Source organism: Schistocerca gregaria, chromosome 11, assembly GCF_023897955.1.
Source record: "Schistocerca gregaria isolate iqSchGreg1 chromosome 11, iqSchGreg1.2, whole genome shotgun sequence".
Lineage (NCBI taxonomy): Eukaryota > Metazoa > Arthropoda > Insecta > Orthoptera > Acrididae > Schistocerca > Schistocerca gregaria.
Genome location: NC_064930.1, coordinates 5598398 through 5623096, shown reverse-complemented (window position 1 = coordinate 5623096; position 24699 = coordinate 5598398). Strand labels below are relative to the sequence as shown.

The window sequence follows — 24699 nt, the reverse complement described above, 5'->3', positions numbered from 1 at the left end:
TGTGTGTAGCTGTAGCTCAGTTGGGAGATCGTTCGCTTAGCGTGTGAACGGTCTCGGGTTCAAGCCCCGGCTCCTCCATGTTTTGTGGTCAGTGCATGGTAAGTGTTGGTCGCGGCGAACATAAACGCACGCAAGAAGTTGCAAAACCAGCGTCACAGACTGATATGATGTATACTGTCATAAGGAGAGCAAGATGTAAGTGTGGGGACCGGCTGTTATCGTGGTGTCATCGAGTGCAGATCTGTCTTAGGTATCACGGCTTAACGTCATTGAAGTCTAGAGAAGGGACAACACGTTCGTCTTACTCAGAGCGGTGTCTGAACTCTATTTTCGACGTTATGCGTGCCACTTTCATTGTGGCCAACTACGATTCGATACAGAATGCACGAAACCTGAAAGACACCCTCATTGATACATAGAGAGTAGTGTTTGTCTGCGGAATAATGGGAGTGCAAGGGTCTGTGACGTAGATACGACTGTATGTAGCACTACTAGTTATCGGGGGGTGGGCGTAGCTCAGATGGAAGAGCGCTCGCTTAGCGTGCGAGAGGTACTGGGATCGATACCCAGCGCCTCCAGAATTTTTAACACACCTACATGCGCACCTTGCCATGCAAGTGGAATAATTCCCAATCGGCAGAGGTGTGTAGGCAGATACAAGCGAACGATTAGCATCCACAATTGGCGAGCGTGCTTTTATTCGTACGCATGAAGCACCCTCTTCCCACACCTACACTTAATTTAGAAACAGTACAAATGTTCCCATAAGATTCTCAAGCCTACGTCGGAAAGATCTGCCTTGCGCCGATTTCACGTAAATCCCACTGCACGTTCCCATTCTTTGCGTGCAGTCGGCTGCTACTGGTGTTGCTGGTTGTGACTGCTGATAACACATGCCGTAGCAATCAATTCATGGAGTGAGTTGTATGATTTGCGATAGTCTGTCTCTGACAAGGAAGCACAGGTGATATAGGTGCGAACACAGGAAGCTTGCAGCCCCTCGCTGCCTGCAGACACAGAGCAGCCACACTAGAAGAGCGGCCTAAGCCGTAGGCGAAATGTGCTCATTCGCTTTGGCGCGACGTCGAACTGTAAATAAGGCTGTCACTAACGTGAGCGTCGTGTAAAGTCGGAAAAGTCATCTGCATGGGTGATTGCCAAGTTTGTGGAGCGTTTCGTAGTACGATCAGTGCAATGGAGACGCGGAAACTTGTTGTGTCCCAATGTTTTGCAGTTGGACGACAAGAGTTTTACACAGTAGCAAAGAGCGAGGCACTGAGTTGGCATGAACAATGGAGAGCACAATGGGGCTCGAGATGTGCTTGTTACCTCAGGTGCTGTGTGATTGTCGACAAGGAGTGAAATGGACCAATTTGTGACCGCCCTTTCAATTTAAGACGTTCAAAACAGCCGGAATTTGCATTCGTAATACCAGAGCATCGAAACTACTTGGAACTCTTGTGTATATGAACGTGTCCGCGCCTTTGTATTCTGGTACCTTCGCCGCTACAAACCAACCAACCATCGTGTCCGTGCACATCAGAGTCGCAAAGAATGGAGAATAGCCAGGCTTGGTCGTGTGTGTAGCTGTAGCTCTGTTGAAAGATCGTTCGCTTAGCGTGTGAACGGTCTCGGGTTCAAGCCCCGGCTCCTCCATGTTTTGTGGTCAGTGCATGGTAAGTGTTGGTCGCGGCGAACATAAACGCACGCAAGAAGTTGCAAAACCAGCGTCACAGACTGATATGATGTATACTGTCATAAGGAGAGCAAGATGTAAGTGTGGGGACCGGCTGTTATCGTGGTGTCATCGAGTGCAGATCTGTCTGAGGTATCACGGCTTAACGTCATTGAAGTCTAGAGGTGGACAACACGTTCGTCTTACTCAGAGCGGTGTCTGAACTCTATTTTCGACGTTATGCGTGCCACTTTCATTGTGGCCAACTACGATTCGATACAGAATGCACGAAACCTGAAAGACACCCTCACTGATACATAGAGAGTAGTGTTTGTCTGCGGAATAATGGGAGTGCAAGGGTCTGTGACGTTGATACGACTGTATGTAGCACTACTAGTTATCGGGGGGTGGGCGTAGCTCAGATGGAAGAGCGCTCGCTTAGCGTGCGAGAGGTACTGGGATCGATACCCAGCGCCTCCACAATTTTTAACACACCTACATGCGCACCTTGCCATGCAAGTGGAATAATTCCCAACCGGCAGAGGTGTGTAGGCAGATACAAGCGAACGATTAGCATCCACAATTGGCGAGCGTGCTTTTATTCGTACGCAGGAAGCACCCTCTTCCCACACCTACACTTAATTTAGAAACAGTACAAATGTTCCCATAAGATTCTCAAGCCTACGTCGGAAAGATCTGCCTTGCGCGATTTCACGTAAATCCCACTGCACGTTCCCATTCTTTGCGTGCAGTCGGCTGCTACTGGTGTTGCTGGTTGTGACTGCTGATAACAGATGCCGTAGCAATCAATTCATGGAGTGAGTTGTATGATTTGCGATAGTCTGTCTCTGACAAGGAAGCACAGGTGATATAGGTGCGAACACAGGAAGCTTGCAGCCCCTCGCTGCCTGCAGACACAGAGCAGCCACACTAGAAGAGCGGCCTAAGCCGTAGGCGAAATGAGCTCATTCGCTTTGGCGCGACGTCGAACTGTAAATAAGGCTGTCACTAACGTGAGCGTCGTGTAAAGTCGGAAAAGTCATCTGCATGGGTGATTGCCAAGTTTGTGGAGCGTTTCGTAGTACGATCAGTGCAATGGAGACGCGGAAACTTGTTGTGTCCCAGTGTTTTGCAGTTGGACGACAAGAGTTTTACACAGTAGCAAAGAGCGAGGCACTGAGTTGGCATGAACAATGGAGAGCACAATGGGGCTCGAGATGTGCTTGTTACCTCAGGTGCTGTGTGATTGTCGACAAGGAGTGAAATGGACCAATTTGTGACCGCCCTTTCAATTTAAGACGTTCAAAACAGACGGAATTTGCATTCGTAATACCAGAGCATCGAAACTACTTGGAACTCTTGTGTATATGAACGTGTCCGCGCCTTTGTATTCTGGTACCTTCACCGCTACAAACCAACCAACCATCGTGTCCGTGCACATCAGAGTCGCAAAGAATGGAGAATAGCCAGGCTTGGTCGTGTGTGTAGCTGTAGCTCAGTTGGCAGATCGTTCGCTTAGTGTGTGAACGGTCTCGGGTTCAAGCCCCGGCTCCTCCATGTTTTGTGGTCAGTGCATGGTAAGTGTTGGTCGCGGCGAACATAAACGCACGCAAGAAGTTGCAAAACCAGCGTCACAGACTGATATGATGTATACTGTCATAAGGAGAGCAAGATGTAAGTGTGGGGACCGGCTGTTATCGTGGTGTCATCGAGTGCAGATCTGTCTTAGGTATCACGGCTTAACGTCATTGAAGTCTAGAGAAGGGAAAACACGTTCGTCTTACTCAGAGCGGTGTCTGAACTCTATTTTCGACGTTATGCGTGCCACTTTCATTGTGGCCAACTACGATTCGATACAGAATGCACGAAACCTGAAAGACACCCTCACTGATACATAGAGAGTAGTGTTTGTCTGCGGAATAATGGGAGTGCAAGGGTCTGTGACGTTGATACGACTGTATGTAGCACTACTAGTTATCGGGGGGGTGGGCGTAGCTCAGATGGTAGAGCGCTCGCTTAGCGTGCGAGAGGTACTGGGATCGATACCCAGCGCCTCCAGAATTTTTAACACACCTACATGCGCACATTGCCATGCAAGTGGAATAATTCCCAACCGGCAGAGGTGTGTAGGCAGATACAAGCGAACGATTAGGATCCACAATTGGCGAGCGTGCTTTTATTCGTGCGCAGGAAGCACCCTCCTCCCACACCTACACTTAATTTAGAAACAGTACAAATGTTCCCATAAGATTCTCAAGCCTACGTCGGAAAGATCTGCCTTGCGCCGATTTCACGTAAATCCCACCGCACGTTCCCATTCTTTGCGTGCAGTCGGCTGCTACTGGTGTTGCTGGTTGTGACTGCTGATAACAGATGCCGTAGCAATCAATTCATGGAGTGAGTTGTATGTTTTGCGATAGTCTGTCTCTGACAAGGAAGCACAGGTGATATAGGTGCGAACACAGGAAGCTTGCAGCCCCTCGCTGCCTGCAGACACAGAGCAGCCACACTAGAAGAGCGGCCTAAGCCGTAGGCGAAATGTGCTCATTCGCTTTGGCGCGACGTCGAACTGTAAATAAGGCTGTCACTAGCGTGAGCGTCGTGTAAAGTCGGAAAAGTCATCTGCATGGGTGATTGCCAAGTTTGGGGAGCGTTTCGTAGTACGATCAGTGCAATGGAGACGCGGAAACAAGTTGTGTCCCAGTGTTTTGCAGTTGGACGACAAGAGTTTTACACAGTAGCAAAGAGCGAGGCACTGAGTTGGCATGAACAATGGAGAGCACAATGGGGCTCGAGATGTGCTTGTTACCTCAGGTGCTGTGTGATTGTCGACAAGGAGTGAAATGGACCAATTTGTGACCGCCCTTTCAATTTAAGACGTTCAAAACAGCCGGAATTTGCATTCGTAATACCAGAGCATCGAAACTACTTGGAACTCTTGTGTATATGAACGTGTCCGCGCCTTTGTATTCTGGTACCTTCGCCGCTACAAACCAACCAACCATCGTGTCCGTGCACATCAGAGTCGCAAAGAATGGAGAATAGCCAGGCTTGGTCGTGTGTGTAGCTGTAGCTCAGTTGGCAGATCGTTCGCTTAGTGTGTGTACGGTCTCGGGTTCAAGCCCCGGCTCCTCCATGTTTTGTGGTCAGTGCATGGTAAGTGTTGGTCGCGGCGAACATAAACGCACGCAAGAAGTTGCAAAACCAGCGTCACAGACTGATATGATGTATACTGTCATAAGGAGAGCAAGATGTAAGTGTGGGGACCGGCTGTTATCGTGGTGTCATCGAGTGCAGATCTGTCTTAGGTATCACGGCTTAACGTCATTGAAGTCTAGAGAAGGGACAACACGTTCGTCTTACTCAGAGCGGTGTCTGAACTCTATTTTCGACGTTATGCGTGCCACTTTCATTGTGGCCAACTACGATTCGATACAGAATGCACGAAACCTGAAAGACACCCTCACTGATACATAGAGAGTAGTGTTTGTCTGCGGAATAATGGGAGTGCAAGGGTCTGTGACGTTGATACGACTGTATGTAGCACTACTAGTTATCGGGGGGAGTGGGCGTAGCTGAGATGGTAGAGCGCTCGCTTAGCGTGCGAGAGGTACTGGGATCGATACCCAGCGCCTCCAGAATTTTTAACACACCTACATGCGCACATTGCCATGCAAGTGGAATAATTCCCAACCGGCAGAGGTGTGTAGGCAGATACAAGCGAACGATTAGGATCCACAATTGGCGAGCGTGCTTTTATTCGTGCGCAGGAAGCACCCTCCTCCCACACCTACACTTAATTTAGAAACAGTACAAATGTTCCCATAAGATTCTCAAGCCTACGTCGGAAAGATCTGCCTTGCGCCGATTTCACGTAAATCCCACTGCACGTTCCCATTCTTTGCGTGCAGTCGGCTGCTACTGGTGTTGCTGCTTGTGACTGCTGATAACAGATGCCGTAGCAATCAATTTATGGAGTGAGTTGTATGTTTTGCGATAGTCTGTCTCTGACAAGGAAGCACAGGTGATATAGGTGCGAACACAGGAAGCTTGCAGCCCCTCGCTGCCTGCAGACACAGAGCAGCCACACTAGAAGAGCGGCCTAAGCCGTAGGCGAAATGTGCTCATTCGCTTTGGCGCGACGTCGAACTGTAAATAAGGCTGTCACTAGCGTGAGCGTCGTGTAAAGTCGGAAAAGTCATCTGCATGGGTGATTGCCAAGTTTGGGGAGCGTTTCGTAGTACGATCAGTGCAATGGAGACGCGGAAACTTGTTGTGTCCCAGTGTTTTGCAGTTGGACGACAAGAGTTTTACACAGTAGCAAAGAGCGAGGCACTGAGTTGGCATGAACAATGGAGAGCACAATGGGGCTCGAGATGTGCTTGTTACCTCAGGTGCTGTGTGATTGTGGACAAGGAGTGAAATGGACCAATTTGTGACCGCCCTTTCAATTTAAGACGTTCAAAACAGACGGAATTTGCATTCGTAATACCAGAGCATCGATACTACTTGGAACTCTTGTGTATATGAACGTGTCCGCGCCTTTGTATTCTGGTACCTTCGCGGCTACAAACCAACCAACCATCGTGTCCGTGCACATCAGAGTCGCAAAGAATGGAGAATAGCCAGGCTTGGTCGTGTGTGTAGCTGTAGCTCAGTTGGCAGATCGTTCGCTTAGCGTGTGAACGGTCTCGGGTTCAAGCCCCGGCTCCTCCATGTTTTGTGGTCAGTGCATGGTAAGTGTTGGTCGCGGCGAACATAAACGCACGCAAGAAGTTGCAAAACCAGCGTCACAGACTGATATGATGTATACTGTCATAAGGAGAGCAAGATGTAAGTGTGGGGACCGGCTGTTATCGTGGTGTCATCGAGTGCAGATCTGTCTTAGGTATCACGGCTTAACGTCATTGAAGTCTAGAGAAGGGACAACACGTTCGTCTTACTCAGAGCGGTGTCTGAACTCTATTTTCGACGTTATGCGTACCACTTTCATTGTGGCCAACTACGATTCGATACAGAATGCACGAAACCTGAAAGACACCCTCACTGATACATAGAGAGTAGTGTTTGTCTGCGGAATAATGGGAGTGCAAGGGTCTGTGACGTTGATACGACTGTATGTAGCACTACTAGTTATCGGGGGTTGGGCGTAGCTCAGATGGTAGAGCGCTCGCTTAGCATGCGAGAGGTACTGGGATCGATACCCAGCGCCTCCAGAATTTTTAACACACCTACATGCGCACATTGCCATGCAAGTGGAATAATTCCCAACCGGCAGAGGTGTGTAGGCAGATACAAGCGAACGATTAGGATCCACAATTGGCGAGCGTGCTTTTATTCGTGCGCAGGAAGCACCCTCCTCCCACACCTACACTTAATTTAGAAACAGTACAAATGTTCCCATAAGATTCTCAAGCCTACGTCGGAAAGATCTGCCTTGCGCCGATTTCACGTAAATCCCACCGCACGTTCCCATTCTTTGCGTGCAGTCGGCTGCTACTGGTGTTGCTGGTTGTGACTGCTGATAACAGATGCCGTAGCAATCAATTCATGGAGTGAGTTGTATGTTTAGCGATAGTCTGTCTCTGACAAGGAAGCACAGGTGATATAGGTGCGAACACAGGAAGCTTGCAGCCCCTCGCTGCCTGCAGACACAGAGCAGCCACACTAGAAGAGCGGCCTAAGCCGTAGGCGAAATGTGCTCATTCGCTTTGGCGCGACGTCAAACTGTAAATAAGGCTGTCACTAGCGTGAGCGTCGTGTAAAGTCGGAAAAGTCATCTGCATGGGTGATTGCCAAGTTTGGGGAGCGTTTCGTAGTACGATCAGTGCAATGGAGACGCGGAAACTTGTTGTGTCCCAGTGTTTTGCAGTTGGACGACAAGAGTTTTACACAGTAGCAAAGAGCGAGGCACTGAGTTGGCATGAACAATGGAGAGCACAATGGGGCTCGAGATGTGCTTGTTACCTCAGGTGCTGTGTGATTGTCGACAAGGAGTGAAATGGACCAATTTGTGACCGCCCTTTCAATTTAAGACGTTCAAAACAGACGGAATTTGCATTCGTAATACCAGAGCATCGATACTACTTGGAACTCTTGTGTATATGAACGTGTCCGCGCCTTTGTATTCTGGTACCTTCGCGGCTACAAACCAACCAACCATCGTGTCCGTGCACATCAGAGTCGCAAAGAATGGAGAATAGCCAGGCTTGGTCGTGTGTGTAGCTGTAGCTCAGTTGGCAGATCGTTCGCTTAGCGTGTCAACGGTCTCGGGTTCAAGCCCCGGCTCCTCCATGTTTTGTGGTCAGTGCATGGTAAGTGTTGGTCGCGGCGAACATAAACGCACGCAAGAAGTTGCAAAACCAGCGTCACAGACTGATATGATGTATACTGTCATAAGGAGAGCAAGATGTAAGTGTGGGGACCGGCTGTTATCGTGGTGTCATCGAGTGCAGATCTGTCTTAGGTATCACGGCTTAACGTCATTGAAGTCTAGAGAAGGGACAACACGTTCGTCTTACTCAGAGCGGTGTCTGAACTCTATTTTCGACGTTATGCGTACCACTTTCATTGTGGCCAACTACGATTCGATACAGAATGCACGAAACCTGAAAGACACCCTCACTGATACATAGAGAGTAGTGTTTGTCTGCGGAATAATGGGAGTGCAAGGGTCTGTGACGTTGATACGACTGTATGTAGCACTACTAGTTATCGGGGGGGTGGGCGTAGCTCAGATGGTAGAGCGCTCGCTTAGCGTGCGAGAGGTACTGGGATCGATACCCAGCGCCTCCAGAATTTTTAACACACCTACATGCGCAACCGGCAGAGGTGTGTAGGCAGATACAAGCGAACGATTAGCATCCACAATTGGCGAGCGTGCTTTTATTCGTGCGCAGGAAGCACCCTCCTCCCACACCTACACTTAATTTAGAAACAGTACAAATGTTCCCATAAGATTCTGAAGCCTACGTCGGAAAGATCTGCCTTGCGCCGATTTCACGTAAATCCCACTGCACGTTCCCATTCTTTGCGTGCAGTCGGCTGCTACTGGTGTTGCTGGTTGTGACTGCTGATAACAGATGCCGTAGCAATCAATTCATGGAGTGAGTAGTATGTTTTGCGATAGTCTGTCTCTGACAAGGAAGCACAGGTGATATAGGTGCGAACACAGGAAGCTTGCAGCCCCTCGCTGCCTGCAGACACAGAGCAGCCACAGTAGAAGAGCGGCCTAAGCCGTAGGCGAAATGTGCTCATTCGCTTTGGCGCGACGTCGAACTGTAAATAAGGCTGTCACTAGCGTGAGCGTCGTGTAAAGTCGGAAAAGTCATCTGCATGGGTGATTGCCAAGTTTGGGGAGCGTTTCGTAGTACGATCAGTGCAATGGAGACGCGGAAACTTGTTGTGTCCCAGTGTTTTGCAGTTGGACGACAAGAGTTTTACACAGTAGCAAAGAGCGAGGCACTGAGTTGGCATGAACAATGGAGAGCACAATGGGGCTCGAGATGTGCTTGTTACCTCAGGTGCTGTGTGATTGTCGACAAGGAGTGAAATGGACCAATTTGTGACCGCCCTTTCAATTTAAGACGTTCAAAACAGACGGAATTTGCATTCGTAATACCAGAGCATCGAAACTACTTGGAACTCTTGTGTATATGAACGTGTCCGCGCCTTTGTATTCTGGTACCTTCGCCGCTACAAACCAACCAACCATCGTGTCCGTGCACATCAGAGTCGCAAAGAATGGAGAATAGCCAGGCTTGGTCGTGTGTGTAGCTGTAGCTCAGTTGGCAGATCGTTCGCTTAGTGTGTGAACGGTCTCGGGTTCAAGCCCCGGCTCCTCCATGTTTTGTGGTCAGTGCATGGTAAGTGTTGGTCGCGGCGAACATAAACGCACGCAAGAAGTTGCAAAACCAGCGTCACAGACTGATATGATGTATACTGTCATAAGGAGAGCAAGATGTAAGTGTGGGGACCGGCTGTTATCGTGGTGTCATCGAGTGCAGATCTGTCTTAGGTATCACGGCTTAACGTCATTGAAGTCTAGAGAAGGGACAACACGTTCGTCTTACTCAGAGCGGTGTCTGAACTCTATTTTCGACGTTATGCGTGCCACTTTAATTGTGGCCAACTACGATTCGATACAGAATGCACGAAACCTGAAAGACACCCTCACTGATACATAGAGAGTAGTGTTTGTCTGCGGAATAATGGGAGTGCAAGGGTCTGTGACGTTGATACGACTGTATGTAGCACTACTAGTTATCGGGGGGGTGGGCGTAGCTGAGATGGTAGAGCGCTCGCTTAGCGTGCGAGAGGTACTGGGATCGATACCCAGCGCCTCCAGAATCTTTAACACACCTACATGCGCACATTGCCATGCAAGTGGAATAATTCCCAACCGGCAGAGGTGTGTAGGCAGATACAAGCGAACGATTAGGATCCACAATTGGCGAGCGTGCTTTTATTCGTGCGCAGGAAGCACCCTCCTCCCACACCTACACTTAATTTAGAAACAGTACAAATGTTCCCATAAGATTCTCAAGCCTACGTCGGAAAGATCTGCCTTGCGCCGATTTCACGTAAATCCCACTGCACGTTCCCATTCTTTGCGTGCAGTCGGCTGCTACTGGTGTTGCTGCTTGTGACTGCTGATAACAGATGCCGTAGCAATCAATTTATGGAGTGAGTTGTATGTTTTGCGATAGTCTGTCTCTGACAAGGAAGCACAGGTGATATAGGTGCGAACACAGGAAGCTTGCAGCCCCTCGCTGCCTGCAGACACAGAGTAGCCACACTAGAAGAGCGGCCTAAGCCGTAGGCGAAATGTGCTCATTCGCTTTGGCGCGACGTCGAACTGTAAATAAGGCTGTCACTAGCGTGAGCGTCGTGTAAAGTCGGAAAAGTCATCTGCATGGGTGATTGCCAAGTTTGGGGAGCGTTTCGTAGTACGATCAGTGCAATGGAGACGCGGAAACTTGTTGTGTCCCAGTGTTTTGCAGTTGGACGACAAGAGTTTTACACAGTAGCAAAGAGCGAGGCACTGAGTTGGCATGAACAATGGAGAGCACAATGGGGCTCGAGATGTGCTTGTTACCTCAGGTGCTGTGTGATTGTCGACAAGGAGTGAAATGGACCAATTTGTGACCGCCCTTTCAATTTAAGACGTTCAAAACAGACGGAATTTGCATTCGTAATACCAGAGCATCGAAACTACTTGGAACTCTTGTGTATATGAACGTGTCCGCGCCTTTGTATTCTGGTACCTTCGCCGCTACAAACCAACCAACCATCGTGTCCGTGCACATCAGAGTCGCAAAGAATGGAGAATAGCCAGGCTTGGTCGTGTGTGTAGCTGTAGCTCAGTTGGCAGATCGTTCGCTTAGTGTGTGAACGGTCTCGGGTTCAAGCCCGGCTCCTCCATGTTTTGTGGTCAGTGCATGGTAAGTGTTGGTCGCGGCGAACATAAACGCACGCAAGAAGTTGCAAAACCAGCGTCACAGACTGATATGATGTATACTGTCATAAGGAGAGCAAGATGTAAGTGTGGGGACCGGCTGTTATCGTGGTGTCATCGAGTGCAGATCTGTCTTAGGTATCACGGCTTAACGTCATTGAAGTCTAGAGAAGGGACAACACGTTCGTCTTACTCAGAGCGGTGTCTGAACTCTATTTTCGACGTTATGCGTGCCACTTTCATTGTGGCCAACTACGATTCGATACAGAATGCACGAAACCTGAAAGACACCCTCACTGATACATAGAGAGTAGTGTTTGTCTGCGGAATAATGGGAGTGCAAGGGTCTGTGACGTTGATACGACTGTATGTAGCACTACTAGTTATCGGGGGGGTGGGCGTAGCTGAGATGGTAGAGCGCTCGCTTAGCGTGCGAGAGGTACTGGGATCGATACCCAGCGCCTCCAGAATTTTTAACACACCTACATGCGCACATTGCCATGCAAGTGGAATAATTCCCAACCGGCAGAGGTGTGTAGGCAGATACAAGCGAACGATTAGGATCCACAATTGGCGAGCGTGCTTTTATTCGTGCGCAGGAAGCACCCTCCTCCCACACCTACACTTAATTTAGAAACAGTACAAATGTTCCCATAAGATTCTCAAGCCTACGTCGGAAAGATCTGCCTTGCGCCGATTTCACGTAAATCCCACTGCACGTTCCCATTCTTTGCGTGCAGTCGGCTGCTACTGGTGTTGCTGCTTGTGACTGCTGATAACAGATGCCGTAGCAATCAATTTATGGAGTGAGTTGTATGTTTTGCGATAGTCTGTCTCTGACAAGGAAGCACAGGTGATATAGGTGCGAACACAGGAAGCTTGCAGCCCCTCGCTGCCTGCAGACACAGAGTAGCCACACTAGAAGAGCGGCCTAAGCCGTAGGCGAAATGTGCTCATTCGCTTTGGCGCGACGTCGAACTGTAAATAAGGCTGTCACTAGCGTGAGCGTCGTGTAAAGTCGGAAAAGTCATCTGCATGGGTGATTGCCAAGTTTGGGGAGCGTTTCGTAGTACGATCAGTGCAATGGAGACGCGGAAACTTGTTGTGTCCCAGTGTTTTGCAGTTGGACGACAAGAGTTTTACACAGTAGCAAAGAGCGAGGCACTGAGTTGGCATGAACAATGGAGAGCACAATGGGGCTCGAGATGTGCTTGTTACCTCAGGTGCTGTGTGATTGTGGACAAGGAGTGAAATGGACCAATTTGTGACCGCCCTTTCAATTTAAGACGTTCAAAACAGACGGAATTTGCATTCGTAATACCAGAGCATCGAAACTACTTGGAACTCTTGTGTATATGAACGTGTCCGCGCCTTTGTATTCTGGTACCTTCGCCGCTACAAACCAACCAACCATCGTGTCCGTGCACATCAGAGTCGCAAAGAATGGAGAATAGCCAGGCTTGGTCGTGTGTGTAGCTGTAGCTCAGTTGGCAGATCGTTCGCTTAGTGTGTGAACGGTCTCGGGTTCAAGCCCGGCTCCTCCATGTTTTGTGGTCAGTGCATGGTAAGTGTTGGTCGCGGCGAACATAAACGCACGCAAGAAGTTGCAAAACCAGCGTCACAGACTGATATGATGTATACTGTCATAAGGAGAGCAAGATGTAAGTGTGGGGACCGGCTGTTATCGTGGTGTCATCGAGTGCAGATCTGTCTTAGGTATCACGGCTTAACGTCATTGAAGTCTAGAGAAGGGACAACACGTTCGTCTTACTCAGAGCGGTGTCTGAACTCTATTTTCGACGTTATGCGTACCACTTTCATTGTGGCCAACTACGATTCGATACAGAATGCACGAAACCTGAAAGACACCCTCACTGATACATAGAGAGTAGTGTTTGTCTGCGGAATAATGGGAGTGCAAGGGTCTGTGACGTTGATACGACTGTATGTAGCACTACTAGTTATCGGGGGGGTGGGCGTAGCTCAGATGGTAGAGCGCTCGCTTAGCGTGCGAGAGGTACTGGGATCGATACCCAGCGCCTCCAGAATTTTTAACACACCTACATGCGCAACCGGCAGAGGTGTGTAGGCAGATACAAGCGAACGATTAGCATCCACAATTGGCGAGCGTGCTTTTATTCGTGCGCAGGAAGCACCCTCCTCCCACACCTACACTTAATTTAGAAACAGTACAAATGTTCCCATAAGATTCTCAAGCCTACGTCGGAAAGATCTGCCTTGGGCCGATTTCACGTAAATCCCACTGCACGTTCCCATTCTTTGCGTGCAGTCGGCTGCTACTGGTGTTGCTGGTTGTGACTGCTGATAACAGATGCCGTAGCAATCAATTCATGGAGTGAGTAGTATGTTTTGCGATAGTCTGTCTCTGACAAGGAAGCACAGGTGATATAGGTGCGAACACAGGAAGCTTGCAGCCCCTCGCTGCCTGCAGACACAGAGCAGCCACAGTAGAAGGGCGGCCTAAGCCGTAGGCGAAATGTGCTCATTCGCTTTGGCGCGACGTCGAACTGTAAATAAGGCTGTCACTAGCGTGAGCGTCGTGTAAAGTCGGAAAAGTCATCTGCATGGGTGATTGCCAAGTTTGGGGTGCGTTTCGTAGTACGATCAGTGCAATGGAGACGCGGAAACTTGTTGTGTCCCAGTGTTTTGCAGTTGGACGACAAGAGTTTTACACAGTAGCAAAGAGCGAGGCACTGAGTTGGCATGAACAATGGAGAGCACAATGGGGCTCGAGATGTGCTTGTTACCTCAGGTGCTGTGTGATTGTCGACAAGGAGTGAAATGGACCAATTTGTGACCGCCCTTTCAATTTAAGACGTTCAAAACAGACGGAATTTGCATTCGTAATACCAGAGCATCGAAACTACTTGGAACTCTTGTGTATATGAACGTGTCCGCGCCTTTGTATTCTGGTACCTTCGCCGCTACAAACCAACCAACCATCGTGTCCGTGCACATCAGAGTCGCAAAGAATGGAGAATAGCCAGGCTTGGTCGTGTGTGTAGCTGTAGCTCAGTTGGCAGATCGTTCGCTTAGCGTGTGAACGGTCTCGGGTTCAAGCCCCGGCTCCTCCTTGTTTTGTGGTCAGTGCATGGTAAGTGTTGGTCGCGGCGAACATAAACGCACGCAAGAAGTTGCAAAACCAGCGTCACAGACTGATATGATGTATACTGTCATAAGGAGAGCAAGATGTAAGTGTGGGGACCGGCTGTTATCGTGGTGTCATCGAGTGCAGATCTGTCTTAGGTATCACGGCTTAACGTCATTGAAGTCTAGAGAAGGGACAACACGTTCGTCTTACTCAGAGCGGTGTCTGAACTCTATTTTCGACGTTATGCGTACCACTTTCATTGTGGCCAACTACGATTCGATACAGAATGCACGAAACCTGAAAGACACCCTCACTGATACATAGAGAGTAGTGTTTGTCTGCGGAATAATGGGAGTGCAAGGGTCTGTGACGTTGATACGACTGTATGTGGCACTACTAGTTATCGGAGGGGTGGGCGTAGCTCAGATGGTAGAGCGCTCTCTTAGCGTGCGAGAGGTACTGGGATCGATACCCAGCGCCTCCAGAATTTTTAACACACCTACATGCGCACCTTGCCATGCAAGTGGAATAATTCCCAACCGGCAGAGGTGTGTAGGCAGATACAAGCGAACGATTAGCATCCACAATTGGCGAGCGTGCTTTTATTCGTGCGCAGGAAGCACCCTCCTCCCACACCTACACTTAATTTAGAAACAGTACAAATGTTCCCATAAGATTCTCAAGCCTACGTCGGAAAGATCTGCCTTGCGCCGATTTCACGTAAATCTCACTGCACGTTCCCATTCTTTGCGTGCAGTCGGCTGCTACTGGTGTTGCTGGTTGTGACTGCTGATAACAGATGCCGTAGCAATCAATTCATGGAGTGAGTTGTATGTTTTGCGATAGTCTGTCTCTGACAAGGAAGCACAGGTGATATAGGTGCGAACACAGGAAGCTTGCAGCCCCTCGCTGCCTGCAGACACAGAGCAGCCACAGTAAAAGAGCGGCCTAAGCCGTAGGCGAAATGTGCTCATTCGCTTTGGCGCGACGTCGAACTGTAAATAAGGCTGTCACTAGCGTGAGCGTTGCGTGAGCGTCGTGTAAAGTCGGAAAAGTCATCTGCATGGGTGATTGCCAAGTTTGGGGAGCGTTTCGTAGTACGATCAGTGCAATGGAGACGCGGAAACTTGTTGTGTCCCAGTGTTTTGCAGTTGGACGACAAGAGTTTTACACAGTAGCAAAGAGCGAGGCACTGAGTTGGCATGAACAATGGAGAGCACAATGGGGCTCGAGATGTGCTTGTTACCTCAGGTGCTGTGTGATTGTGGACAAGGAGTGAAATGGACCAATTTGTGACCGCCCTTTCAATTTAAGACGTTCAAAACAGACGGAATTTGCATTCGTAATACCAGAGCATCGAAACTACTTGGAACTCTTGTGTATATGAACGTGTCCGCGCCTTTGTATTCTGGTACCTTCGCCGCTACAAACCAACCAACCATCGTGTCCGTGCACATCAGAGTCGCAAAGAATGGAGAATAGCCAGGCTTGGTCGTGTGTGTAGCTGTAGCTCAGTTGGCAGATCGTTCGCTTAGCGTGTGAACGGTCTCGGGTTCAAGCCCCGGCTCCTCCATGTTTTGTGGTCAGTGCATGGTAAGTGTTGGTCGCGGCGAACATAAACGCACGCAAGAAGTTGCAAAACCAGCGTCACAGACTGATATGATGTATACTGTCATAAGGAGAGCAAGATGTAAGTGTGGGGACCGGCTGTTATCGTGGTGTCATCGAGTGCAGATCTGTCTGAGGTATCACGGCTTAACGTCATTGAAGTCTAGAGGTGGACAACACGTTCGTCTTACTCAGAGCGGTGTCTGAACTCTATTTTCGACGTTATGCGTACCACTTTCATTGTGGCCAACTACGATTCGATACAGAATGCACGAAACCTGAAAGACACCCTCACTGATACATAGAGAGTAGTCTTTGTCTGCGGAATAATGGGAGTGCAAGGGTCTGTGACGTTGATACGACTGTATGTAGCACTACTAGTTATCGGGGGGGTGGGCGTAGCTCAGATGGTAGAGGGCTCCCTTAGCGTGCGAGAGGTACTGGGATCGATACCCAGCGCCTCCAGAACTTTTTACACACCTACATGCGCACCTTGCCATGCAAGTGGAATAATTCCCAACCGGCAGAGGTGTGTAGGCAGATACAAGCGAACGATTAGCATCCACAATTGGCGAGCGTGCTTTTATCCGTGCGCAGGAAGCACCCTCCTCCCACACCTACACTTAATTTAGAAACAGTACAAATGTTCCCATAAGATTCTCAAGCCTACGTCGGAAAGATCTGCCTTGCGCCGATTTCACGTAAATCCCACTGCACGTTCCCATTCTTTGCGTGCAGTCGGCTGCTACTGGTGTTGCTGGTTGTGACTGCTGATAACAGATGCCGTAGCAATCAATTCATGGAGTGAGTTGTATGTTTTGCGATAGTCTGTCTCTGACAAGGAAGCACAGGTGATATAGGTGCGAACACAGGAAGCTTGCAGCCCCTCGCTGCCTGCAGACACAGAGCAGCCACACTAGAAGAGCGGCCTAAGCCGTAGGCGAAATGTGCTCATTCGCTTTGGCGCGACGTCGAACTGTAAATAAGGCTGTCACTAGCGTGAGCGTTGCGTGAGCGTCGTGTAAAGTCGGAAAAGTCATCTGCATGGGTGATTGCCAAGTTTGGGGAGCGTTTCGTAGTACGATCAGTGCAATGGAGACGCGGAAACTTGTTGTGTCCCAGTGTTTTGCAGTTGGACGACAAGAGTTTCACACAGTACCAAAGAGCGAGGCACTGAGTTGGCATGAACAATGGAGAGCACAATGGGGCTCGAGATGTGCTTGTTACCTCAGGTGCTGTGTGATTGTCGACAAGGAGTGAAATGGACCAATTTGTGACCGCCCTTTCAATTTAAGACGTTCAAAACAGACGGAATTTGCATTCGTAATACCAGAGCATCGAAACTACTTGGAACTCTTGTGTATATGAACGTGTCCGCGCCTTTGTATTCTGGTACCTTCGCCGCTACAAACCAACCAACCATCGTGTCCGTGCACATCAGAGTCGCAAAGAATGGAGAATAGCCAGGCTTGGTCGTGTGTGTAGCTGTAGCTCAGTTGGCAGATCGTTCGCTTAGCGTGTGAACGGTCTCGGGTTCAAGCCCCGGCTCCTCCATGTTTTGTGGTCAGTGCATGGTAAGTGTTGGTCGCGGCGAACATAAACGCACGCAAGAAGTTGAAAAACCAGCGTCACAGACTGATATGATGTATACTGTCATAAGGAGAGCAAGATGTAAGTGTGGGGACCGGCTGTTATCGTGGTGTCATCGAGTGCAGATCTGTCTTAGGTATCACGGCTTAACGTCATTGAAGTCTAGAGAAGGGACAACACGTTCGTCTTACTCAGAGCGGTGTCTGAACTCTATTTTCGACGTTATGCGTACCACTTTCATTGTGGCCAACTACGATTCGATACAGAATGCACGAAACCTGAAAGACACCCTCACTGATACATAGAGAGTAGTGTTTGTCTGCGGAATAATGGGAGTGCAAGGGTCTGTGACGTTGATACGACTGTATGTAGCACTACTAGTTATCGGGGGGGTGGGCGTAGCTCAGATGGTAGAGCGCTCCCTTAGCGTGCGAGAGGTACTGGGATCGATACCCAGCGCCTCCAGAACTTTTTACACACCTACATGCGCATCTTGCCATGCAAGTGGAATAATTCCCAACCGGCAGAGGTGTGTAGGCAGATACAAGCGAACGATTAGCATCCACAATTGGCGAGCGTGCTTTTATTCGTTCGCAGGAAGCACCCTCCTCCCACACCTACACTTAATTTAGAAACAGTACAAATGTTCCCATAAGATTCTCAAGCCTACGTCGGAAAGATCTGCCTTGCGCCGATTTCACGTAAATCCCACTGCACGTTCCCATTCTTTGCGTGCAGTCGGCTGCTACTGGTGTTGCTGCTTGTGACTGCTGATAACAGACGCCGTAGCAATCAATTCATGGAGTGAGTTGTATGTTTTGCGATAGTCTGTCTCTGACAAGGAAGCACAGGTGATATAGGTGCGAACACAGGAAGCTTGCAGCCCCTCGCTGCCTGCAGACACAGAGCAGCCACACTAGAAGAGCGGCCTAAGCCGTAGGCGAAATGTGCTCATTTGCTTTGGCGCGACGTCGAACTGTAAATAAGGCTGTCACTAGCGTGAGCGTTGCGTGAGCGTCGTGTAAAGTCGGAAAAGTCATCTGCATGGGTGATTGCCAAGTTTGGGGAGCGTTTCGTAGTACGATCAGTGCAATGGAGACGCGGAAACTTGTTGTGTCCCAGTGTTTTGCAGTTGGACGACAAGAGTTTTACACAGTAGCAAAGAGCGAGGCACTGAGTTGGCATGAACAATGGAGAGCACAATGGGGCTCGAGATGTGCTTGTTACCTCAGGTGCTGTGTGATTGTCGACAAGGAGTGAAATGGACCAATTTGTGACCGCCCTTTCAATTTAAGACGTTCAAAACAGACGGAATTTGCATTCGTAATACCAGAGCATCGAAACTACTTGGAACTCTTGTGTATATGAACGTGTCCGCGCCTTTGTATTCTGGTACCTTCGCCGCTACAAACCAACCAACCATCGAGTCCGTGCACATCAGAGTCGCAAAGAATGGAGAATAGCCAGGCTTGGTCGTGTGTGTAGCTGTAGCTCAGTTGGCAGATCGTTCGCTTAGCGTGTGAACGGTCTCGGGTTCAAGCCCCGGCTCCTCCATGTTTTGTGGTCAGTGCATGGTAAGTGTTGGTCGCGGCGAACATAAACGCACGCAAGAAGTTGAAAAACCAGCGTCACAGACTGATATGATGTATACTGTCATAAGGAGAGCAAGATGTAAGTGTGGGGACCGGCTGTTATCGTGGTGTCATCGAGTGCAGATCTGTCTTAGGTATCACGGCTTAACGTCATTGAAGTCTAGAGAAGGGACAACACGTTCGTCTTACTCAGAGCGGTGTCTGAACTCTATTTTCGACGTTATGCGTACCACTTTCATTGTGGCCAACTACGATTCGATACAGAATGCACGAAACCTGAAAGACACCCTCACTGATACATAGAGAGTAGTGTTTGTCTGCGGAATAATGGGAGTGCAAGGGTCTGTGACGTTGATACGACTGTATGTGGCACTACTAGTTATCGGGGGGGTGGGCGTAGCTCAGATGGTAGAGCGCTCGCTTAGCGTGCGAGAGGTACTGGGATCGATACCCAGCGCCTCCAGAATTTTTAACACACCTACATGCGCACCTTGCCATGCAAGTGGAATAATTCCCAACCGGCAGAGGTGTGTAGGCAGATACAAGCGAACGATTAGCATCCACAATTGGCGAGCGTGCTTTTATTCGTGCGCAGGAAGCACCCTCCTCCCACACCTACACTTAATTTAGAAACAGTACAAATGTTCCCATAAGATTCTCAAGCCTACGTCGGAAAGATCTGCCTTGCGCCGATTTCACGTAAATCTCACTGCACGTTCCCATTCTTTGCGTGCAGTCGGCTGCTACTGGTGTTGCTGGTTGTGACTGCTGATAACAGATGCCGTAGCAATCAATTCATGGAGTGAGTTGTATGTTTTGCGATAGTCTGTCTCTGACAAGGAAGCACAGGTGATATAGGTGCGAACACAGGAAGCTTGCAGCCCCTCGCTGCCTGCAGACACAGAGCAGCCACACTAGAAGAGCGGCCTAAGCCGTAGGCGAAATGTGCTCATTCGCTTTGGCGCGACGTCGAACAGTAAATAAGGCTGTCACTAGCGTGAGCGTTGCGTGAGCGTCGTGTAAAGTCGGAAAAGTCATCTGCATGGGTGATTGCCAAGTTTGGGGAGCGTTTCGTAGTACGATCAGTGCAATGGAGACGCGGAAACTTGTTGTGTCCCAGTGTTTTGCAGTTGGACGACAAGAGTTTTACACAGTAGCAAAGAGCGAGGCACTGAGTTGGCATGAACAATGGAGAGCACAATGGGGCTCGAGATGTGCTTGTTACCTCAGGTGCTGTGTGATTGTCGACAAGGAGTGAAATGGACCAATATGTGACCGCCCTTTCAATTTAAGACGTTCAAAACAGACGGAATTTGCATTCGTAATACCAGAGCATCGAAACTACTTGGAACTCTTGTGTATATGAACGTGTCCGCGCCTTTGTATTCTGGTACCTTCGCCGCTACAAACCAACCAACCATCGAGTCCGTGCACATCAGAGTCGCAAAGAATGGAGAATAGCCAGGCTTGGTCGTGTGTGTAGCTGTAGCTCAGTTGGCAGATCGTTCGCTTAGCGTGTGAACGGTCTCGGGTTCAAGCCCCGGCTCCTCCATGTTTTGTGGTCAGTGCATGGTAAGTGTTGGTCGCGGCGAACATAAACGCACGCAAGAAGTTGAAAAACCAGCGTCACAGACTGATATGATGTATACTGTCATAAGGAGAGCAAGATGTAAGTGTGGGGACCGGCTGTTATCGTGGTGTCATCGAGTGCAGATCTGTCTTAGGTATCACGGCTTAACGTCATTGAAGTCTAGAGAAGGGACAACACGTTCGTCTTACTCAGAGCGGTGTCTGAACTCTATTTTCGACGTTATGCGTACCACTTTCATTGTGGCCAACTACGATTCGATACAGAATGCACGAAACCTGAAAGACACCCTCACTGATACATAGAGAGTAGTGTTTGTCTGCGGAATAATGGGAGTGCAAGGGTCTGTGACGTTGATACGACTGTATGTGGCACTACTAGTTATCGGGGGGGTGGGCGTAGCTCAGATGGTAGAGCGCTCGCTTAGCGTGCGAGAGGTACTGGGATCGATACCCAGCGCCTCCAGAATTTTTAACACACCTACATGCGCACCTTGCCATGCAAGTGGAATAATTCCCAACCGGCAGAGGTGTGTAGGCAGATACAAGCGAACGATTAGCATCCACAATTGGCGAGCGTGCTTTTATTCGTGCGCAGGAAGCACCCTCCTCCCACACCTACACTTAATTTAGAAACAGTACAAATGTTCCCATAAGATTCTCAAGCCTACGTCGGAAAGACCTGCCTTGCGCCGATTTCACGTAAATCCCACTGCACGTTCCCATTCTTTGCGTGCAGTCGGCTGCTACTGGTGTTGCTGGTTGTGACTGCTGATAACAGATGCCGTAGCAATCAATTCATGGAGTGAGTTGTATGTTTTGCGATAGTCTGTCTCTGACAAGGAAGCACAGGTGATATAGGTGCGAACACAGGAAGCTTGCAGCCCCTCGCTGCCTGCAGACACAGAGCAGCCACAGTAAAAGAGCGGCCTAAGCCGTAGGCGAAATGTGCTCATTCGCTTTGGCGCGACGTCGAACTGTAAATAAGGCTGTCACTAGCGTGAGCGTTGCGTGAGCGTCGTGTAAAGTCGGAAAAGTCATCTGCATGGGTGATTGCCAAGTTTGGGGAGCGTTTCGTAGAACGATCAGTGCAATGGAGACGCGGAAACTTGTTGTGTCCCAGTGTTTTGCAGTTGGACGACAAGAGTTTTACACAGTAGCAAAGAGCGAGGCACTGAGTTGGCATGAACAATGGAGAGCACAATGGGGCTCGAGATGTGCTTATTACCTCAGGTGCTGTGTGATTGTGGACAAGGAGTGAAATGGACCAATTTGTGACCGCCCTTTCAATTTAAGACGTTCAAAACAGACGGAATTTGCATTCGTAATACCAGAGCATCGAAACTACTTGGAACTCTTGTGTATATGAACGTGTCCGCGCCTTTGTATTCTGGTACCTTCGCAGCTAAAAACCAACCAACCATCGAGTCCGTGCACATCAGAGTCGCAAAGAATGGAGAATAGCCAGGCTTGGTCGTGTGTGTAGCTGTAGCTCAGTTGGCAGATCGTTCGCTTAGCGTGTGAACGGTCTCGGGTTCAAGCCCCGGCTCCTCCATGTTTTGTGGTCAGTGCATGGTAAGTGTTGGTCGCGGCGAACATAAACGCACGCAAGAAGTTGAAAAACCAGCGTCACAGACTGATATGATGTATACTGTCATAAGGAGAGCAAGATGTAAGTGTGGGGACCGGCTGTTATCGTGGTGTCATCGAGTGCAGATCTGTCTTAGGTATCACGGCTTAACGTCATTGAAGTCTAGAGAAGGGACAACACGTTCGTCTTACTCAGAGCGGTGTCTGAACTCTATTTTCGACGTTATGCGTACCACTTTCATTGTGGCCAACTACGATTCGATACAGAATGCACGAAACCTGAAAGACACCCTCACTGATACATAGAGAGTAGTGTTTGTCTGCGGAATAATGGGAGTGCAAGGGTCTGTGACGTTGATACGACTGTATGTGGCACTACTAGTTATCGGGGTGGTGGGCGTAGCTCAGATGGTAGAGCGCTCGCTTAGCGTGCGAGAGGTACTGGGATCGATACCCAGCGCCTCCAGAATTTTTAACACACCTACATGCGCACATTGCCATGCAAGTGGAATAATTCCCAACCGGCAGAGGTGTGTAGGCAGATACAAGTGAACGATTAGCATCCACAATTGGCGAGCGTGCTTTTATTCGTGCGCAGGAAGCACCCTCCTCCCACACCTACACTTAATTTAGAAACAGTACAAATGTTCCCATAAGATTCTCAAGCCTACGTCGGAAAGATCTGCCTTGCGCCGATTTCACGTAAATCCCACTGCACGTTCCCATTCTTTGCGTGCAGTCGGCTGCTGCTGGTGTTGCTGGTTGTGACTGCTGATAACAGATGCCGTAGCAATCAATTCATGGAGTGAGTTGTATGTTTTGCGATAGTCTGTCTCTGACAAGGAAGCACAGGTGATATAGGTGCGAACACAGGAAGCTTGCAGCCACTCGCTGCCTGCAGACACAGAGCAGCCACAGTAAAAGAGCGGCCTAAGCCGTAGGCGAAATGTGCTCATTCGCTTTGGCGCGACGTCGAACTGTAAATAAGGCTGTCACTAGCGTGAGCGTCGTGTAAAGTCGGAAAAGTCATCTGCATGGGTGATTGCCAAGTTTGGGGAGCGTTTCGTAGTACGATCAGTGCAATGGAGACGCGGAAACTTGTTGTGTCCCAGTGTTTTGCAGTTGGACGACAAGAGTTTTACACAGTAGCGAAGAGCGAGGCACTGAGTTGGCTTGAACAATGGAGAGCACAATGGGGCTCGAGATGTGCTTGTTACCTCAGGTGCTGTGTGATTGTGGACAAGGAGTGAAATGGACCAATTTGTGACCGCCCTTTCAATTTAAGACGTTCAAAACAGACGGAATTTGCATTCGTAATACCAGAGCATCGAAACTACTTGGAACTCTTGTGTATATGAACGTGTCCGCGCCTTTGTATTCTGGTACCTTCGCCGCTACAAACCAACCAACCATCGAGTCCGTGCACATCAGAGTCGCAAAGAATGGAGAATAGCCAGGCTTGGTCGTGTGTGTAGCTGTAGCTCAGTTGGCAGATCGTTCGCTTAGCGTGTGAACGGTCTCGGGTTCAAGCCCCGGCTCCTCCATGTTTTGTGGTCAGTGCATGGTAAGTGTTGGTCGCGGCGAACATAAACGCACGCAAGAAGTTGCAAAACCAGCGTCACAGACTGATATGATGTATACTGTCATAAGGAGAGCAAGATGTAAGTGTGGGGACCGGCTGTTATCGTGGTGTCATCGAGTGCAGATCTGTCTTAGGTATCACGGCTTAACGTCATTGAAGTCTAGAGAAGGGACAACACGTTCGTCTTACTCAGAGCGGTGTCTGAACTCTATTTTCGACGTTATGCGTACCACTTTCATTGTGGCCAACTACGATTCGATACAGAATGCACGAAACCTGAAAGACACCCTCACTGATACATAGAGAGTAGTGTTTGTCTGCGGATTAATGGGAGTGCAAGGGTCTGTGACGTTGATACGACTGTATGTGGCACTACTAGTTACCGGGGGGGTGGGCGTAGCTCAGATGGTAGAGCGCTCGCTTAGCGTGCGAGAGGTACTGGGATCGATACCCAGCGCCTCCAGAATTTTTAACACACCTACATGCGCACCTTGCCATGCAAGTGGAATAATTCCCAACCGGCAGAGGTGTGTAGGCAGAAACAAGCGAACGATTAGCATCCACAATTGGCGAGCGTGCTTTTATTCGTGCGCAGGAAGCACCCTCCTCCCACACCTACACTTAATTTAGAAACAATACAAATGTTCCCATAAGATTCTCAAGCCTACGTCGGAATGATCTGCCTTGCGCCGATTTCACGTAAATCCCACTGCACGTTCCCATTCTTTGCGTGCAGTCGGCTGCTACTGGTGTTGCTGGTTGTGACTGCTGATAACAGATGCCGTAGCAATCAATTCATGGAGTGAGTTGTATGTTTTGCGATAGTCTGTCTCTGACAAGGAAGCACAGGTGATATAGGTGCGAACACAGGAAGCTTGCAGCCCCTCGCTGCCTGCAGACACAGAG

The 24699-nt window shown here is 49.3% G+C and overlaps 8 non-coding genes across 8 annotated transcripts; all 8 read left to right on the top strand.

Annotated features, from left to right (window-relative positions):
* The first annotated feature begins 3659 nt into the window (after positions 1–3659).
* On the top strand, positions 3660–3733 carry Trnaa-agc (transfer RNA alanine (anticodon AGC)). Its single transcript has one exon. It is a non-coding gene; the product is annotated as a tRNA-Ala (tRNA).
* A 3081-nt stretch (positions 3734–6814) lies between these two features.
* Positions 6815–6891, top strand: Trnaa-agc (transfer RNA alanine (anticodon AGC)). Its single transcript has one exon. It is a non-coding gene; the product is annotated as a tRNA-Ala (tRNA).
* A 1505-nt stretch (positions 6892–8396) lies between these two features.
* Trnaa-agc (transfer RNA alanine (anticodon AGC)) lies at positions 8397–8470 on the top strand. The gene has a single exon. It is a non-coding gene; the product is annotated as a tRNA-Ala (tRNA).
* A 4633-nt stretch (positions 8471–13103) lies between these two features.
* Positions 13104–13177, top strand: Trnaa-agc (transfer RNA alanine (anticodon AGC)). The gene has a single exon. It is a non-coding gene; the product is annotated as a tRNA-Ala (tRNA).
* Positions 13178–19423: 6246 nt separating this feature from the next.
* Trnaa-agc (transfer RNA alanine (anticodon AGC)) lies at positions 19424–19497 on the top strand. The gene has a single exon. It is a non-coding gene; the product is annotated as a tRNA-Ala (tRNA).
* A 1516-nt stretch (positions 19498–21013) lies between these two features.
* Trnaa-agc (transfer RNA alanine (anticodon AGC)) lies at positions 21014–21087 on the top strand. The gene has a single exon. It is a non-coding gene; the product is annotated as a tRNA-Ala (tRNA).
* Positions 21088–22603: 1516 nt separating this feature from the next.
* On the top strand, positions 22604–22677 carry Trnaa-agc (transfer RNA alanine (anticodon AGC)). Its single transcript has one exon. It is a non-coding gene; the product is annotated as a tRNA-Ala (tRNA).
* A 1505-nt stretch (positions 22678–24182) lies between these two features.
* Trnaa-agc (transfer RNA alanine (anticodon AGC)) lies at positions 24183–24256 on the top strand. The gene has a single exon. It is a non-coding gene; the product is annotated as a tRNA-Ala (tRNA).
* The last annotated feature ends 443 nt before the right edge of the window (positions 24257–24699 follow it).